The sequence below is a fragment of the Desmodus rotundus genome, chromosome 8 (genome assembly GCF_022682495.2).
Source record: "Desmodus rotundus isolate HL8 chromosome 8, HLdesRot8A.1, whole genome shotgun sequence".
Lineage (NCBI taxonomy): Eukaryota > Metazoa > Chordata > Mammalia > Chiroptera > Phyllostomidae > Desmodus > Desmodus rotundus.
Window position 1 is genome coordinate 113,825,747 of NC_071394.1, and position 19,708 is coordinate 113,845,454.

The 19,708-nt window shown below is 43.7% G+C and overlaps 1 pseudogene; it reads left to right on the forward strand.

Moving 5' to 3' along the window:
• The first annotated feature begins 16,132 nt into the window (after positions 1 to 16,132).
• Positions 16,133 to 19,117, forward strand: LOC112309708 (Y-box-binding protein 1 pseudogene; annotated as a pseudogene).
• Positions 19,118 to 19,708: the final 591 nt, after the last annotated feature.

A 19,708-nucleotide genomic window follows, 5' to 3' on the forward strand; every position in this document is an offset into this window, starting at 1 on the left:
CGTGACCTCAGGGTTGAGTCGCAGTAAATCCGGGGATTTCTGAAACTCGGAAATGCCTTCTTGGGCACAGCCTCTTCAGCTGCGGCCTGCTCTTCCTTTCCAATCTCCTCGGGGTCTCTGTGGCAGTGGAGAGCAGGTGCAACCTCCCACAGGAGTTGGGGGATATTGCCACATATGCGCAGAACCTCCCCGGCCAGCAGCCTCCACCTGAAACCCATTGTTGTTGCTCCAGTGGTTAATATCCACCCATCACAGAGGAGAGTCAGACTTACTTGGAGTGATGGGAGGCAGGGCCACTGGTCAGCCCTGGAATCTGTAGCCACAGGAATTGGTGGCTCCCAGGAGGCTGCCTGGATCCTGTAAGGGAGGTCCCAGGAGTGCGACAGCCAGCAATAGGGGCTTGCTGGCCAGTTTGCAGTGGCAACAATGGCATGAGCTGCCCGCAGAAGCATCTTCCGGGCTCCCTTCAGATTTATGAGGTAGATGCCATCACTTTTCCTTTTGCAGATGTATTGACCCCCTTTGGAGGTCAATGTGGGTGCCATCTAGGTGCGTTCTTGCTGCAAGGAATGAAAGAACATCCTCTTCCTTCACTGCAGGATGTCAAGATGCTCTGGGCATTGTGAAAGTTTCCCTTTAAGTTACATAAGACGGGAACCCAGAACAATAACATGTGGGCCTCTCTCTGGGTAGTGCAGAAAGGTTCTTCCCACAGGCCTGATATTTCTGCCTTTTGCTCCACACCAGAAAAACCCACTTTGGAGTATACTGTGAGCCTGACTCTCCAAAATACAGCAGAAGACAAGAGTAAGGTGAGTTGGCTGCCCCAGGAAATGTTGAAGACTTTTACAAGAAAAAAGTGACAATCCAACATGACAGTCTCTACATTCAAAGTCTCTACATTTAGAAAATCTTCCTTGGACAGGAGTTTTAGATACTTCTGCTGGGATTTTTTTTTCAGAGTCAGCTTGATTAGAAGCAATGGCAAAAACTACAAACCAACCTATTTATGGTTAGTTAGAGTAGATTAAAATTATCACCCCCCATCACCACTCCACACACACACACATTTACACATACACTGTCCTGCATTTGTCTGAGGGGCGAGAATTGCCCACGTTGAATTTCAAGCCCCCGTGGGAAGAACATTACACTAAGTTACAACTGGACATGCATAACTTAGGAGAAGTTCTTATCAAATGCCTTCCAAGTGGTCCAGAATCCAAGGGCATACCTGAACGCAGGAGGCTGAGGACAGCCCTGGTCACCAGAAAGAAAGGCAGGGACATTGCAAAGGAGGCTGAAAGAACCTGAGTAATAGTATGCCATGGCCAACCTGATACTTTTTCCTGGAGCCACCTCAGTAGGAGGACCTGCTAAATGGACAGGCTTACTGATATTTCCCCACGGGCCCACAAGTGTCCAAATGTTCATCAGGTTTATTTCCTGAGTTAGGAAAAATTTCCCCAAATTACTTAATTATCAGAATCATCTAGGGTGATTGTTAAAACCCCTCATTCTTAGGGTCTTACCCAAGCACACTGGATAGGACGCTCTAAAGGAGAGTCCTGGGAGTTTTCAAGTCCTCGGGTGACTCTAAAATTCAATGCAGTTTGGGAAATAGTGGGTTAACAAAGCATCTGATCCCGATACTCAGCGCATGGACTATCCATAAACAAACTGCCAGACCAAACAACTACTGAATCAGAATACGCAGGGCCCCCCAAGAGTGCCAGGTGGTGGCTATGCACAGTGTTTTATCTCAAACTGTCAAAACAAATGCCATAGACTGTGACATTAAACGACAGAAAATTATTTCTCACAGTTCTGAAGGCCGGAAAGTGCAAGATTAAGGTGCCAGTGAGGTAGGTTTCATTCTGAGGCCTCTTCTCTTAGACTGAAGGCAGCTGCCCAGCTCCGTATGTGCTCACGTGACCTCCTACTTGTTATCAAGCCAGGGAGGAGAGAAGGGGGGGATGGGAAAAAAGGAAGGGGAGGTGGGTGGGAGAGAAGAGGGCTCTCAGGTGTCTCTACGTAGAGGAGCAGTAATTCCTCCATGAGGGCCCACCCGCATGACCTACTCTGACCCAAATTATCTCTGAAGGTCCCATCTCCAGGGGCTTCAGAGGGGGTTAGGGCTTCAACACATGATTTTGGGTAGGGGAACACAAACATTTAGTCCAAAATGGACCATACTTTAAAAACACTGAGTTAGATAAGTTTTTATATGAAGCCTCCTTCAAAATTCTTACATTATCTAGGAAATAATAGGACATTTCAACTATAATCAGGCATTAATTCATTAGGAAGGCCTGGTTTAACGAGGGGATAGTAAAGCCCCAAACATATAGGGCTCAGAGAAAGTAGGCTTTAAAGACACATGGGAAAAGAAGGGGGGATTCCATCTAGGGAGACTGTGGTGAACGGTGCTTCCCAAGCTTTAAAGTGCATATGCGTCATCTGGAGACCTGGTTATAAAGCAGTTTCCGATTCTGCAGGTCCAGGGTGGGCCCTGGAAGCTGCTGGTCCACAGACCCCACTCTGAGTGGCAGGAGGAGACCAGCAGGCCAGATAGCCAGGGAACTCTATGCCCCTCAGGTAGGATGCAAAAGGCAGCTTTGCAACTTAAAATTTTTGCTTGGAATCAATGAAGTCCTTGTAGAAGCCTGATTTCCAAATTATTATCTGAAAGAAATGAGCTCCAGAAATGCCAATCTCTGAATACCATTGCTCCCAACATTTTAAAATATCATCAAAAACACAGTAATTAAATAAACATAACAGGTCAGAAATTACTTTAAAAGATCATCAGATTATACCAGGGGTTCCCCAAATCACTTTCAAGGGATCCTTATTGACTTTGTAATTTTTTCACAGTATTCTAGCCCAAAAGAAATAACCAACTGTTCTATTTACTAAATTTAAAATGTGGTAAGGTTTGGTTTTTGTTTTTTGTTATTTTTTCTCCTAACAACTTAGTCACCCCTTAAAGAAATAATACACATAAATGGAAAGAAAACATGTTTTTACATTATCCCTAAGTAAGCACAAGCACTTATGAATTGGGATGTGTGCATTTATTTTCAGGGCACTGCATAATTTTCCAAACTTAGGAATCAGATTGGGCACCTCCACTCTCATCCCCCATCCCACTATGCTTTGCATGTGGTAATTGCTGTTATCACAGCAACTGTCAAAAAAACACCTTCGCATACATACACGACACCAGGGAGAGGAACTAGTGCAATGGGATTACAGAGAAACTCTGTCTGGGGCTCGTGGCTTACGTGATACACAATGACTGTTGAATATCGCTATACTTCTCTCAAAACCTGAACATTTTCTGAGGCACCCTAAGGTGACTTGGCTCGGTTTGGGAAGACTTAATCATGACCAAAGGCCAAGAGAGAATTCCAAAAGAAGACAGGAACTTTTGCAAGGAGTATCTACAAACAATACAATAAAATTTCCCTGAGCTATTACAGAGAAATCAATTCTTCTCTGGCTTGTTGGCACAAAAGCATATCCTTCCTAAGTTAATGTTAGGATTTTTAAAACAAAATGTTATGGTATTTTGAAGGAAAATAATCTTCCTAATATTTTCCCAATAACAATACATTACTTTCCTGTCATAAAAAAAAAAAGACTTAGCAAGTAACTATTATTGTTCTTTTATTTTCTTACATTCCCCTTCTATTTCCTTGGCAGTCAATTTCAAATTAAACATAAGGAACAATTTTGAACATTCAAGCTTCTCCCTCACACACACACACACACACAGGAAACTTGATTGATTCAAAGTTTTACTCTATGTACCTACAATTTCCCAGTAGTCCTATTTCTCAATCAGAATTTGAATAATCTTTACAACTTGTATTCCCCCAAACTCAGATTTAATGACTCAGTAGGTTCAGGAAGAGAATAACAGCTGCAGCTGATCCCGCTGTGCTGTTCAGTAATGACAACGTTGTACCACATTAGCAATTGTGATATTAATAAAAAGAAGCCCATAGGATTAACTAAAGACAGCTGACTTTAGGAAAATGTAGGTCAGGCTTTGTTTGCTCAGAAGCTAGTAATAAATTCCCAGGTAAGTGCTCTCGAGTGTCACACATATATGTCAGGAGCATAATTTCAGCCCCACTAAATGATTCACATTTGTAAGTTTCTATAAGCTGTTTTTGAATTATTGTTAAGCATTTAATTCCACTGCCAGGCCTATGGGCTCCTTAAAATTATTAACTTATGTGACATTATAGCATGTTTTTCCTTTAGGCACCACTTAAGAACACCTTGGAGAATTTTGTGTTCACCTTCCAGATACTGCATTCTTACTCTAAGAGGCTCAGGGGTCACCCCTAATTTATAGCATAATTATGGGAGAAATGGTGTCGATGGCTAAGCTAGCCATCTATAATCGCAAAGTCTACATTTTCATAGGAAATGGCATTGTAAGCCTAGCGTGTATATTGCCTTCTTAATCAAGTCTTGTGGTTACACTTTCTACAAACCAGAAGTCCAGAAACACATGATCCTAGAATGTATTTAAAAATCATAAATGCTTTGGAAACCGTTTAGCAGTTTCTTAAAATGTTAGTCATACACCTACCCTATGATCCAGCCCTTCCACCCTTAGGTGTTTGTCTGAGAAATGGAATCACATGGAAACCAAAAGACCTGCACAAAAATGTCCTTAGCAGCCCTATTTGTAACGGCCCAGAACTGGAAACAACCCAAAACAACAGGATAAAGGCTAGACAAACAGTGGTGTATTTCTATACCATAATACTACTCAGCAAGAAAAAGGAAGGAACTACAGATTTTTGCAATCACTGTGAATGAATCACTGAGACACTATGTTTAGTGAAAGAACATTATGTACAAAACAGTACATGTTGCATGATTCCATGTATGTGAAATTCTAAAAGAGCAAGAGATTTTCACATGCTTTGCTATTGGATCAAATGAAGTTTATGGGTTAGGTGCCAGGATGAATAGAAAATTGAGTAACAATACCTGCATCATCCTAAATTTCTCTATTCAGTCTGTTAACACTCTTATCAACCATTTTCCTAAATCACACAGCCATCAACTTCATGCAGACCAAACATTGGTATGGTGGACAGGAGATGAGGATCTAAATTATCTTCACAGGCTAGAGCAATTGTTTACATACAACAAAGCAAATCTTTACAAGGGCAGGTGTTATATAGCTGAATTGTGTCTGAAACCCAGCTTTCCAAGTACAAGATATGGCACTGGTGTGGTGCCGTACCACACCAGTAGGACGTTAGAAAAAGCAGCCTTGGGGTTATAATCATTAAGTTTAGTGTTAATTAACAATGAAATATAACTCAAAGAAGTTAGCATGACCTTGGGTTGCATCAAGAAAGATATAAGCATTAATACAAAGGAGGTGAAAATATTGTACTATTCTCCATAATAGGCTTACATTAAAATATTGTATTAAATTCTGGGTGAGATGCTTAGGGGTGCAAATGATTGAAACTAGATCAGAGGAGGGGAAAAAAAAAAGTTTGTTTCTGATCTATGGTTCCCTTAAGAACAGGGCCCATGGCTTAGTCACTTCAGCATCACCAGCAACTATCACAACTTCCGACACAACAGTAATTATTATTTATAAAGGAAATGTTTATACGTTAATACAACTCAGATTGATGCCAAAGAACAAGGGCTTTTTAGTCTATAGAAGAGAAGACTGCTAGGGTAGAAGAAGGGGTGAGGCAAAGAGGATAGGGCAAGGGTGCCTGTAGTACCTGGGGTGGATTACAGATGGCTGCGAAATCTTCGTCCATTTCCTTCATCAATGAGTGCGGTTATATATCCCAGCCCTTGAGTCTGGGTTAAACCTCTGACCACTCTGACCAAGAGAACACAGGAAAGTGATACAATGCCAGTTCCAAGCCCAGTTTTTAAGAAGACTGACAGCTCTTATTTCCTCCCTCTTAGAACCCAGCACCCTGTTATAACGAATGTCAAGCAGCTAAAAAGGCAAGCCTATATGTAGGAGAATTGAGGCACCCAGCCAACGGCTCAGCCCAACTCCCTGCCAGCCCATGTAAGTGAACTGCTTGGAAGTATATTCTTCCTCATCAAGCTACCCAGCTAATGCCTCATGGAGCAAAAATGAGCTTTCCGCCAGTGAGTTTTGCCAAATGGCAAGCTCATTAGGAAACATATTATTGTTCCTGTGTTGAGCCTGAGTGTTGGGGTGGTTAACTGTATAGCACTAGAAAACTGAAACAGTAGGCACCTTCAAATGTATGAAGAGCTATCACATACATGACCCCATAAGCTAGAATTAGAACCCATTTGCAGAACTTAGAGGGACTCACTGAGAGGCAGGCTGGAACCTCAAAGATAAGACTAGGCAGAGACATCTAGAAGAAGAGAGTGCCAGAGCCATGGGACTCGTCTGGCGTTAAGACTGGCCTCGAGGAAACAAGCCAAGAATCTAGATTAGAATGCTCAAAGGTGTGTGGCTAGCTTAGCCTCAATTTTGGATGGCATCATTTCCACGGGTTCCATCTGCACTGGCAGAGGTGGGCATCATCGTGCCAGGGGGAGGACCATTCAGGTCGAGTCCCATCCAACCAATGGCAGGGGATAGAAGGACAGGAAAAGGCTGGAAGGTTGTCAAGACACCATTTACGATGAGATTCAGGGTTGGAAGTCAGTCCCAGAGGGATGCTGTAGTAACCACCCAAAACCAGAAAGGAGTAAAGACACAGGCCTGAGCACCAGAGTGGGAACTGAAATGTTGTAGTTTGGAATGGGGGCACACACCGAGGACTAGAGACATCAGACATGGCCTTGATCCCATCTTCTGATGGGAATGCAAATCCTAATGTGCCTTCAGGCTAGAGGAAGATTAGCTCAGAAACCTGCCTATTAAGGATTGGCTCAGGAATTGGGGTGGGCAAATAGGCAGCAGGCAGCTCTTCTGTACTTTTAGCTGTTAGGGGATCAGCTAAGAGGCTTCTGAGGGGAGTTAGAAGAAAGCAGGTTTCAGTTTAACACAAGGAGGAATTTCACAGCCAGAAGGATGTATTTCCATGATTGCGGAAACCTGAATTAACACTTGCCATGAGAGCTATAGAGAAGATGCATTTGTCTAATATGAACTACATCAAATAACTTTTAAATTCCCTTTCAACCAATATGTCCTGATATTGGAAACACCATGTGAGGGCAAACTGCTTGCACAGAATACATAGGTGCTCAAGAAGGGGTGGCTGGAAAGACAGATGGACACATGGATGGATGGACGGACAGACGAATGGAAAATGCAGTCTGACATTTTCAAGTATTCCGCACCGCATGCCCACGGACACATAAGCTGAATGAAATAAACTGGACTCCAGGGAAAAGAAATTAAAATGTATTTGTGCCTCAAAGAGTTGGCTGAACACTTACCTTTGAATACCAAATATATGCTGCATTTTTGTGCTTATGAAGGCAATTTCCTAAGAAAATTAGAATTTCGTATGAAAATCTTTTCATTTGTCCTGAGTGGCTGGGTCTGAGCAGAAATCACTGTGACCCTGTCTACGTGGAAATAGTGAACTTGGGGCAGCTCCTCTGGGACAGTCAGGAGCCCGAGCTCCAGTCCAGAAAAAGGGCTGGAGCAACCAAGCAGCTCCGACCCTCGGTGTCCGTAACTTCCCCTGTCTCCAGCAGCTGACTTCTCATCTTGCGTGTGGCTTTACATGCCTTATACCTATTTTTTAAGCATTGCTCCTGACACACACTTCCCAATATGGGCCATTTCTGCAGATCCCTGACACAGAGTGCGTACTGTCCCCTCAATAACAGGGCTCTTCCTGGTAAAGGTTTTATTCAAATAAATTTTCTAACACCTTCAGGTTCAAGAAACATCTTTTTTCTTTAAAGCACAGGATGAAATTCTGAGTTCTAAGAGTGGGGGGGTAGTATGTGTGTATGTGTGTATATCCTGAGCCAGGGTGAGAAAACAATTTTACACGACCACCTAGTACACAGAACACGTATGAAACAATATTTACCTTACTATGTGTCATGTGCTCTAACATTCTCTATTCCATTTCATTTTTAAGCCACAGGTCTCACTAATTTGATTTTATGACACACTAATGCATGAGGACTGGTGGTCTGAAAGGCACTGCTTAATGAATAATTATCAATTAGTGTTTACGGGGAGTGTGGTAGTGAACCAACTGCCCCCAAACTGTGTTATCAACATTAAAAGCAAAGCTCAGATCCCCTAAAACCTATAAATAATGTAACCATTTTCTAAGAATGAAATTAATAAGAGTTAATACATAATGGATGAGATTAGCCAAGTGTAGAAATTAATTCAAGAAAATGTAGGTCCGCGGGGATTTGAAAGCACTGAAGTCCAACCAAGGTGTCCGCGATGCAGCGTGGGAAAGGGGTCTGATGGCTCCATGACGCTAAAATGACAACCAGCCGCCGACAGTTTCATTCTGCCTTGTCTGAAGAAATCCTGTTGATGGCGGGAACTGACTGCACTGAGGTCTTGTTAAGTGGGAAGTTAAAATACAAAGGCTATTTAATGGGTCCCCGACCCAGGGTCCCTGAATACAAATACCCAGTCTGCTCAGCTGCTCAGGGCAGTGAGGGAAGTGGAGCCCCAGACTCCTGACTCAGTGGCGTGTATCGCCTCTCTCTCCATTGGAATCCACTGCACAACTTGTGTTTTAAACATTAGTTCCTCGTACATGTTTTCCTAAAGTAGTAAGAACATCCTATCCAGCTTATATGAATTTCTCCTCTGCTTGCCAGTTACATTTTTCACTATAGGTGAATTGATCAGGATCTTTATTAATATAAATCAGCCTTGCGGGTTTGGTTCTGTGCTGAATGAAACGTCAAGGTTGTTCAAGGCAAAGAACCAGACCTAGAGTAGGGCAGCCCTGCCAGCACAAAGGCACTCAGGAGAGAGCCTGCCTGGGCGGCCGGCCAGCCCGTCTCAAACAAATCCCTCTCTCAACTCCATCACTCTCCCTATAACAGGTTACTTGGAGGTTGATAAATGACAACCCAAATAAAAATGTATTGGTTTTGCAGAGAAAAGCATTGACTTAGCAATCCTTTAGCCAGCTGGAGCGAGGGAATATTACTACTGAGACACTGTCAGATGTGCCTTCCCACACCAGGGCTGTACAGGGTCCAAACTTCCAGACTAGAGTTAATATTTTTAAGAGAAGACAAAAACAATTTGTGTCCTGGGGTCTGATGGCCATATCATGCTTTAATATCTCAAATCAACTACTGGTTCTGGCTTTTCATTGCTCCTCAGCATCATTTCACACACATTTTGTGAGCGCCCAGGTTCAGGGGCCACGAAAGAGATAAGGAAGGCTCTACCCTTAAGGAGCTCAAAGACTAGAACAGGCAGATACATTCTTATAAGCCAGTGAGCAACAGTGGTACATGAGATATGCAGCCATGGCATGAAGTAGGACTGACTCAATTTGAGAGCAGAAGATGCAAGATGATTTCATAGGGGGATTGAGTGAGGTGGGTCCTGGGGAGAAACTGGAGATCAAGAAGCAGATCGATGGAGAACTCTAGGAAGAGAGAGCACACACGGGGTTTGCGCTGGGTTGCTCATGACGGCTCCTGTGAGTTTAAAGGGGACACTTTCATTGTTGCAGACTTGCTTTATTTTTAAGGAGGAACAGTCTCTGCAGATGTCCAGTTCCCACGCTAGATAAATGAAGGCCCAGAGCACTGAGGACCCAGACAGGAGGGATGGCGGATGCCAGATGCCCAGGTCCAGCATCAGGTATTAGTGATGAGCCGCACAGATGTGAGGAAGGGCTATGTGTAGAACCGCCCAGCCCACACCACACACCAGGGAGGAAGGGTCCAGGTGTGCAGGCAACAAGAGAGAGGCAAGGGAGATGATTCAAAGCCAACTCTATGAGAAAAGACCCAGACGGAGTCTTGTACCAGCCAATGAACAGTGGTAGCGTCTTCTTCCCCCAGTTTTACTAAGCGATAGTCCACATGCATCACTGTGTACATTTAAGGTGTGTGGCATAATGGTTTGACACAGAGCTGTTGTGAAATGATTACCACAATAAGTTTTGTTAGCATCCATCATCTGATATAAATGCAATAAAAAGCGAAAGCAAAAACAAAAAATATTCCTGCCAATAAGAACTTTTAGGATTTACTCTCTTAACACCTTTCCTATACATCCTACAGCAGTGTTCGCTGTAGTCATCACGTCGACTCTGGACCACCTTTCGGCAGCAACGTTTTCATGGGATGCAGTGGTCAAAGACATATTTGGGGAGGGGATTGCATGGAAATGACTCTCTTCCCTCATGCTTCAAAAGGAGTAGTGTTTCTGCCAAATGCAGTTGCTTCCATAACTTTATAAATTCTCCTGCGATATCAGACATAAATGCGGTCAAGCATATTTATTTCTAAAATCAAAGTTTGAGAGGACCTGAGGGCAAGGGCAAAAATCACAGTTTTCCTAATTATTGTAATTTTGCGAGCTTCTTATAGTTTTTCATGACTCATGGATCCACATAAAAATATGCAGCAAAATAACACCAATTTTGGTATGATCCCAAAAGATGGTAAAACTACCCGTCTTTGTCTGGGCTAGCATTTGTTTGTTTGTGTAATCTTTATTCCAAGAACAACTGAAGGTGGCTTGTCCAAGTAAGAAAATACAAAACTGTTTATGCACCATCTTCCGGAACTTCAGAAGAAAGATGCAGTTTTGATGCATTTAAAATACATTGAAATAAAAAATATTTATATTTTAAAATAAATATATTTATTAAAAATAAGAAGGCAGCCAGCTCACTTAATGTTTCCATGGATACTACATATAACTTTATGAAGTATTACTTCCCCCTTGGACATTTATAATGAAAATCCTATAGCGTAAGATGTCAAACCGGGAGGATTTCATTTATGTACTTAAAAAACAGAAAAATTAATGCAAACCAAAGACCTTTCCAGAAGTTCCCTGATTACCCCTTTACATAAGAGTTAATTCAGGAAATACAAATTACTTCATTGTTTTTCAGGAGCTGTAAATTAAAATGTTAATGCTAATAAGTATCATAAGTTGTTTTTCATTTCAGTTGTGTTATTCTTTCTGTGCTATATGTCTTGCTATCCCATGCATATGCCACCAAACATCCAATTAGCCGCTAGTGGGACAATATCACAGCCCGCTCTAGGCTCTGTGGTTGAACGGGCAATGCCACTCTCCCCAATTCCACTCACAGAAGAGGCTTCAGAGCAGGGAAGGAGCTCTATAAATTCACAGTAATGATGAAAAGAAGTAGATGAGCATTTGAAAACACAGAATTAATAAGATGGTTGATTGTACTGTGCAGATTCTCACATATGAGGCTCTTTGAAAACCTACAAACATTACATTTCATTCAAGGATTTATCAACATCTTAACATAAGGACATTTCCTCTCTATTTATAATCTATCAAAAGAATGTAGAGAAAAATGGACATATCATTTTTTTGTTTGAGGACTGGTTCTATTATAATGTTACAATAATTATTTTGACCTATATAACTTATGTATAAGAAGGAAAAGCTTACAAATACTTAACGAAATACTTTTAAAAGCTGAGATCACTGTAACCAGATTAGTGAGGTCATGGTCAATTAATACTTAATGACCACCAGGTGGAGGAGAAAGCCACCTTTAAAAAATAAACAACTTTAAATAAAATGTGTTCTCTAGCTCAAAAATTCTAGCAAATGTAGTTGCCTATAAGAAACATTAATAGCCTTAAGGTTTCAAGTTGACAGGGCTTGGATCTATTACGGGAAAACTCTCAAGATTACAAGAAACTGCTCTGGAGTTCATATCTGACCCACTCACCACCAACACCGTGGTACACACACACACAGCAGTCCTTACCCACGACTGATGCGGGTGAGAGTACAAAAAACCCAGCTTCATTGTCTCAAACCCTGAGGTGTAATTTATGCTCACAGCTTGTCTGGGGATCAGTTTGAGGCTGGACCTTGGCCTGAAACCACACTGATTCGGTGCCTCTCCTTGGCTGCTCTACTGCCCCACACACTTTCCACTTTCCCTGGGAGCTCTTTCTTAATAAACCCTTTGCAAAAATTCCTCCTTTCAAGGTCACCTTCTGGAGAACTGATAAAAACAATCTGAAGGTGAGGTGGGATTTAAGTGCCTGGAGACCAGTGCCTTGGATTTAAAAGTCCTTCAAAGCAAAGAACTTCCCACACAGCAAGGAATTGCCTTGCCCAAAATGTCTATAGCACCCTGACCGAGACACACCGCAGAACAGAGACGAAAAGAGTACTCAGTTCAGACCAAAAGCAGAGTTAAGTTCAAAGTTTAGGTTTGGGTGCGGAGGAGGAGTCAACTAATGACATTAAGGAGTAACAAGAAAGAAAGAAAATCAGGAGAGTGGATGCCCTGACCGGGTGGCTCAGTTACTTGGGTGTCATCTTACAGAGCAAAAGGTCACCAGTTTGATTCCCGGTCAGGGCACGTGTCTGGGTTGTGGGTTCCTTCCCAGTCATGGGAAGAGGCAACAGATAGATGTTTCTCCCTTTCCCATCAAAGTTAAGTCTCTCTCTTTCTCCCTTCCTTCCCCCTCTCTAAAAATAATAAATAAACAAATTAAACAAAACAGGAGAGTGGAAAAACAAGAAAGGTGTTTCAAAAAAGGATGTCCTCAGTGCTGGGTGCCACTGAGGTCACATGAGACAATCACAGAATAGTCCGTTGAGTTTGCTCCATGGAATTCCAGGTGTCCGTGACAAATGCAGTTTCTAAGAGGCAGTGAGTGTAAAGTCAGATAAAGTGAAGAATAAATGGGCGTAAAGGTACAGGAGAAATCTAGTTTGCTTGGCCTTGAATGGATACAGAATAATTGTGGAATGATTGCTGAGGAATTTGGTACCAGGGGAAATTTTATTTTTTAAAAACATGTTTATATAATGGCAGGACTGATTCAGTAGAGAAGGAGCAATACACGGTGCCTGAGAAAGGAAAAACCGAAAGAACATAATTTGAGCAGGCAAGAAGAGATGGGATCTGAATATCCAAAAATCTATTTACCCTTCCTGAAGGGTCCACTTCTTAGAACCAGAATGAATGCCTGTTCTCCCAAGTAGCCCACCTCCTCTTGGGGGTGGGAAATGCATCCATTTTTTGTAATGACTCACCCTCCTCAAACAACAGATCAAAAGACTCCCTACTAAAGCACACAAAAGAAACAGTAACCCTTCCCCTTACATATTGAGTTCTCATGCTCTGTGAGGTCTTGAATAATGGTCAGAACAGGGGAGGGGAGGGGGGGCGGGGAAGGGCAGGGAGATTCACCTGAATTTTTGAAAGGCTTTTGAACTCCTTCTCCCTTGTCTCCGATGCCCTCCTGCGACCTCGGTGGAAGTATACTGGCAAATCTTTCAAGAGAAAACTTGCTGCAAGGAGAGTAGTTAGCTGACCACCTTCAGCTGCTGCATCTTTGAGATCAGTTCCAGCCTTCACACGAGGCTACTCTCTTCCTAGTTTCCTCCCAGCAAATGACAGAGCTACATGGGGCTGCTTTAGCTACGGGCTCCCAGTCAACACAAGACTCCACCAACTGGCAATCTTTGCTCTGAAGCTCCCGTCAGCCCTGTTCTAGACTTTCTCAGAGCTGCGTTGCAACCTGAGTTTCTTCCCGCAGATGCTCCTTCCTCCCTGCTCTCGTTAACAAGTGTCAGACCTGCAGCAGCATCTGAGATCTCTCTAACCGCTTCTTCTCTACCTCCCCCTTTATCATTCACAGATATTTCCTACACTAAATATCTTGCACTTCTAATTCTGCCTTGGTGTCTGCTTCCATCAGGACCCACAATGACACAAATCCCTCTTCCTTTGGATATCCGACACATGCCCCAAGATTGAGGTCCTGTTAACTCACCAGTTAGAAGATTTTACATATACTGCATTTTCAACCAAAGATTTGGCATCTGCAAAAATATTAAATCAAATTTATGTATTTTCAGGAAGTAGATGATTAATAAATTGTTGTCATTGATAGCTATGCTAGTTTTATAAATCATTGTTATAATCTCCAAAAATATGGCACCGACTCTTATCTGTCTGTTCCCTCCTGAACAAGCGAAGTTCAATAGATCGTTGTTCTTGTTGTCTGCTCTTTTCCAACAGTGAAATCACACAGTGCATAGTTGCCAAATGAATGATGTCATGATACAAATAGAGCGAAGAACGCCACCCGGGCATTCTGTATCAGTAGGGTTCTTGGTTAGAAGATGAAGCTGACTTAAGCAGTAGGGAATTTATTGACATAATATAGGGTGAGGGGAAGAAGACTGACACAATCAACGGGAGGCCAGGTTGTCATGCTTGATAATGAATTGAAAGAGCCAAGAGAGCTCTGAGGGCCAAGAAGCTGAGAGCAGGACTCAGCAATCATTTCACAGTAGAAAACCCTGGACAAGAACAGGCTACCGTTCTGGCCATTGCTGCAACAAGTCACCTGCAACCATCTCTGACATCCATGGGTCCAAGGGGCCGGGCTCAAGTCACATAGCTGCCACGTGACTACAGCAGGAAGAGAGAGAGGAAGCTCACCTTAACGGTGTGGGGAGGGGCCCTACTGCCACCAGGGCTGTAAACAAAGGGGAGAAGAAATTCCTTCCGAGGAAATCAAGGAGGTATTATGAAGGTGCTGAGGGCTGGGAAGATTACAAATAAAAAAAGACAAATACCACCACACAGTTCTCGATCTCAAACAGCCCTTTTCCATTATTCAAAAGGCATAGGACGTTTGTTCTAAGAAAACGTTAGGGCGGTGGTTCTCAGCATTGGCGGATGGAAGCATCACCGGGGAGCTTTTATGAATCCTAGCACTCAGGCCCAAACCCAAGCCTATTAAATAAGAATTGCGGGGCAGAGGGACCCAGGCCTCTATACTTTGTAAAGCTCCCCAGATGATTCTAACAGGCAGGCATGGTGAGAGCAACTGAATAAGTAGAAAGTCCAATACATAAAGCAGACAAGGCAGAAAAGCTCGAGCTGGGTGGAGAGACTGGCATCGCTCCCATCCCCGTTGGTCCCTGAGGCACCTCGAAGGAACTCTTTTAAACCAGCACTTTAGACGGTTGTAATTACACATTTGTCAACTCCTCTATTTTCCCACACCCCAAATCCAGTCTGTCAGTTTGGCTCAACCTTCAAAAGATAATCGGAATCCACCCACCTCTCACCACCTCCCTTGCAGCCCCTCTGGTCCAAGCCACATCATTGCCTGCTTGGACTGCTGCGATAGCTTCCTGATGGGTCACCCTGCTTTTACCCTTGACCCCTGCCATCTGCTCTCCGCATAGCAGCAGGAATAATTCTTCTATAAGGTAAAACAGAGCCTGGCCCTCCTCTGCTCAAAACCCTCAAGTGGTTCCCACTTTACTCAGAGTAAAAGCCAAAACCTCAGAGGTCAGCAAACTTTTTTAGTAAATATTTCAGGCTGTGTAGGCCATATGGCGTCTGTCACAAGCATTCAGCTCGGCTGTGGTAGCCCCAGAGCAGCCTTAGACGATATGTAAATGCACAAGCATGGCTGCATGCCAAGAAGACATGTACAGAAACAGGCAGAGGGGCTGGAATTGGCCCGCAGGCCAATGTTTGCCAACCCCTGATGCAGTTCCAGCCTGGTACCTCCTCCGTGCTCTCGCCTCTCCGGTCGCACTGGCTTCCGTGCTGCTCCTGGAACGCTCCAGGAATTCTCCGGCCTTAGAGGCTGTGTTCCACGTTTCCTACGCCCTTGAAGGCTTTCCTTTGGCTAGACCCTCACCTCCTTCAAGTCTTCGTTCAAATCCTGCCCTTGCAATAAGGCGCCCTACTGAAGCGAGCACTTACTTCCAGCCCTCCTCGCCCCACCATGCCCTACACCCCTCTTACTTCTTCCTTCTTTCATTTTCTCCTCTAATTTTCTTTCCAAGACACCTTTATTAAGCTGTTTCCTGCCCATCTGGAATGTAAACTGCACAAGGGCGGCGTATCCATCAGGGATCAATCAGAGCAGCAGCAGGACTGTGAGAGAGAGACTGCGGACTGATCCCAGGATGGGCCGTCATGCAGTTGTCGGAGCAGGTGGGGCAGCTATGAGGGCAGTTGCCTCTGCATCTGGTGCGGTGTCTGAAGTTGCCATGAGTCAACCATTCTGGCCATCAGAAAGGAAACCTGGCTGTGCCGTGCACAAGAGCAGGGACAAAGTGGAGCTCACAAAGACAGCTGCAGATGACTCCAACCTCAGTGCTGTGGGGAATGTGCTGGAGAAGCTGGCCCTTTGCCATGGAGCTGCACCCTGCTGGGCCCAGGCCCCAGAGGAGCAAGAGAAGGAGATCCAGCAGGACCCGAAGGTCACTCGCCACACATTCAGAAGGTGGTCCAGCCAGCGTGTGTGAGCTGCAGCAGAGCTTGGTGCCCACACTGACCTTCAGAGACTAATGATGCAGCTTCGCTTCTATCTTCCAGATCTTTTGCAAATTTTTCTTGTGGCCACCCCTAAACCAGAAACTTCTAGAGAAGGAAATCCTGGGAAATATAGTTCCAGCTTAGATAGGTAGGCACATTATAAAGCCACCACAGGCAGGAATAATAGCATGTGTTTTAATGATGAATCTGAATCCCAAGGACCTAAGAAGTGCCTGGCACATTGCAGGTGCTAAAAAAAAAAACAGTGAATGAATGAATGAATGATACTTTGGTGGTTATTTGATTCATGCCAGCTTCCCTACTAATGTGTAAGTTTCTCGAGAGCAGAGAGCCGGTGTTTTGTGCCTCCCGTTACATCACCAGCACCGAGCACACACAATCAGACTATGTGCCGGCTCTCATTCCAGGAAACACTGCGCAGCAGCCAGAAGTAAAGAAAAACTCCAACCCTAACCGAATCTCTGCAGGAATGTCAAAGCGTATCCAACACAGACCCACAGCAACACTTCCTAAAATCCTTTCTCCAAACTCTCCGTGTTGCCCGGACCCGGGAAGCGACCCCAAGGCTTTCTCACCTCTCCTCAGCTCCTCTCCCACAAACAGATTACTCCCTCATGTGCTCTTCCCCACAGCCACTCCACCCCTACACTGAATATTCTCTCCCTGCAGTTTCTAACGTAAATCTCCGGTCCCCTACACCCCCACCCACCACCAAGCACCCTAATGTACATTGGAAGCACCACAAGAAGCTGGCAGATTCAAACTTTCAGAAGATTGGGGGGGGTGTACACATGGATGTGTGTGTCTGTATATATGTATATAATTTTAATTTATTATATAAATTATAATATATTAAACATGTCTTCTTTTCTCCCTCCTACTGAGTGAATGAACAAAGGCACACACAAAACAAACAAACGAATGAATTTGAAAACCACTGGCTTAAACTACTGTTCTTCTTAGCAGCCCTGCAATTGCATGAAGCCTTTACTGACGATAGGACTGGAAATGCACAAACGAAACCAGTGATGTTTCAAAGACATGTCATATACCTGTCTCTGTCTCTATACACACATACCATCCCTCTATATAGAGCATATGTACATATTTGTTGGTGAGAATGTTCCACAAACTCTTGGATCATAGTAACATTAAAAATATAAAAATCAGGTTATTGCAAAAATTACACAGATGCTAGCAGATATAAACTTGGCATTTAAAATATTTTTAGAGGATGATTCTGTCTCATGCATTTGTCATTTTATCTATGAAGCAATATAATATAAAGTCAAAAATTATTCACAGAAATATACAAAATATATAGTATATAAAATACATATGTGGTATATATAACATGTGTGCTATACATAATATATATCCCATATTGATATTTATTATATATAAAGAAGTGAGAGTTTTATTGGTACGGGAGCAGAGAGCAGAACCCAGGGAGTCCTGAGCAGCCCTACCGCCGCTGGCCTAGTTACCATCACACCCCCACACCACGGGAGGAGCTGCAGCTGCCACAGCCGGCCCCAGTCACCGTCACCGCAACCTTGAGCAGCGAGGCAGAGACCCAGCAGCCGCCTGCCGCCTGCCGCCTGCCCCTTCACCCCCACCCTCAGCACTGCCAACACCAAGCCGGGCACCAAGGGCAGCGGTGCAGGGAGCAGTCACATCGGTGGCGCCTGCCGGTGGGAACAGTAAAATGGTTCAATGTAAGAAACGGATATGGTTTCTTCAACAGGAATGACACCAAGGAAGATGTACTTGTACACCAGACTGCCATAAAGAAGAATACCCCCAGGAAGTACCTTCGCAGTGCAGGGGATGGAGAGCCTATGGAGTTGGATGCTGTTGAAGGAGAAGAGATGCGGAGGCAGCAGACGTTACAGGCCCTGGTGGAGGCCCAGTGCAAGGTGGCAAATATGCAGCAGACTCTCACCATTATAGATGCTGTCCACGTCGCGGGGGTCCTCCACGCAATTACCAGCAGAACTACCAGAACAGTGAGAGTGGGGAAAAGAATGAGGGATCGGAGAGTGCTCCTGAAGGCCAGGCCCAGCAGTGCTGGCCCCACCGCAGGCCACGGTTCCCACCTCACTACATGCGGAGACCCTATGGGCTCGATCACACTATTCCAACCCTCCTGTGCAGGGAGAAGTGATGGAGGTGCTGACAACCAGGCTGCAGGAGAACAAGGTAGACCAGGGAGACAGGATATGTATCAGGGATATAGACCACGATTTCGCAGGGGCCGTTTTCACCAAAGACAGCCTAGAGGGGACGGAAATGAAGAAGATAAGGAAAATCAAGGAGATGAGACCCAAGGTCAGCAGCCACCTCAATGTCGGTACCGCTGCAACTTCAATTACCCACGCAGACGCCCAGAAAACCCTAAACCACAAGATGGCAAAGAGACAAAGGCAGCGGATCCACCAGCTGAGAATTCGTCTGCTCCCGAGGCTGAGCAGGGCGGGGCTGAGTAACTGCCGGCTTGCCCTCTCTACCATCATCCGGTTTAGTCATCCAACAAGAAGAAATGAATATGAAACTCCAGCAATAAGAAATGAACAAAAGATTGAAGCTGAAGTCCTTAAGTGCTTGCTTTTCCCCCGATGACCAGATGACTAAAACGATCTGCATTGTCTATGCAGCATGGGGTTTTATTATTTTTATCTAAAGACGTCTTTTTTTGGTAATGACAAATGTGGGGTTTTTTTTAAAAAAATAAGCTTGTTTTTTTCTCAATACACCTTTAAAAGTTTTTAAATTTTTTCATATCTGGTCAAGTTGAGATTTTTAAGAACCTCATTTTAATTTGTAATAAAAGTTTACAGCTTGATTTTTTCAAAAAAGTGAACAAACTGCAAGCATCTGTTAATAAAGGTCTTAAATTTTTAAAAAAGAAAGAAAAGATAATATAAAATTTTTATTTGGCTTTGAAAACTGTATATATATTTGCAGCCAATTCATAGTTATACTGACATTATACTAGTATTGAAATGAGTTTGCATTTCTTAGTACATGTTTATATTCAGGAAAAATGGTCTTAAATTCACGCCCCCCCCCCTTAACTCACAAAGTAGATAATCCACACTTAGCCTTCTTCAAAGAGAGGATTAAATGTTCTCTGGGTACAATACACAATAGAGGACAAAGAACAGAGCTGTATGTCTTTGACACATTTAGTGCAGGACAAA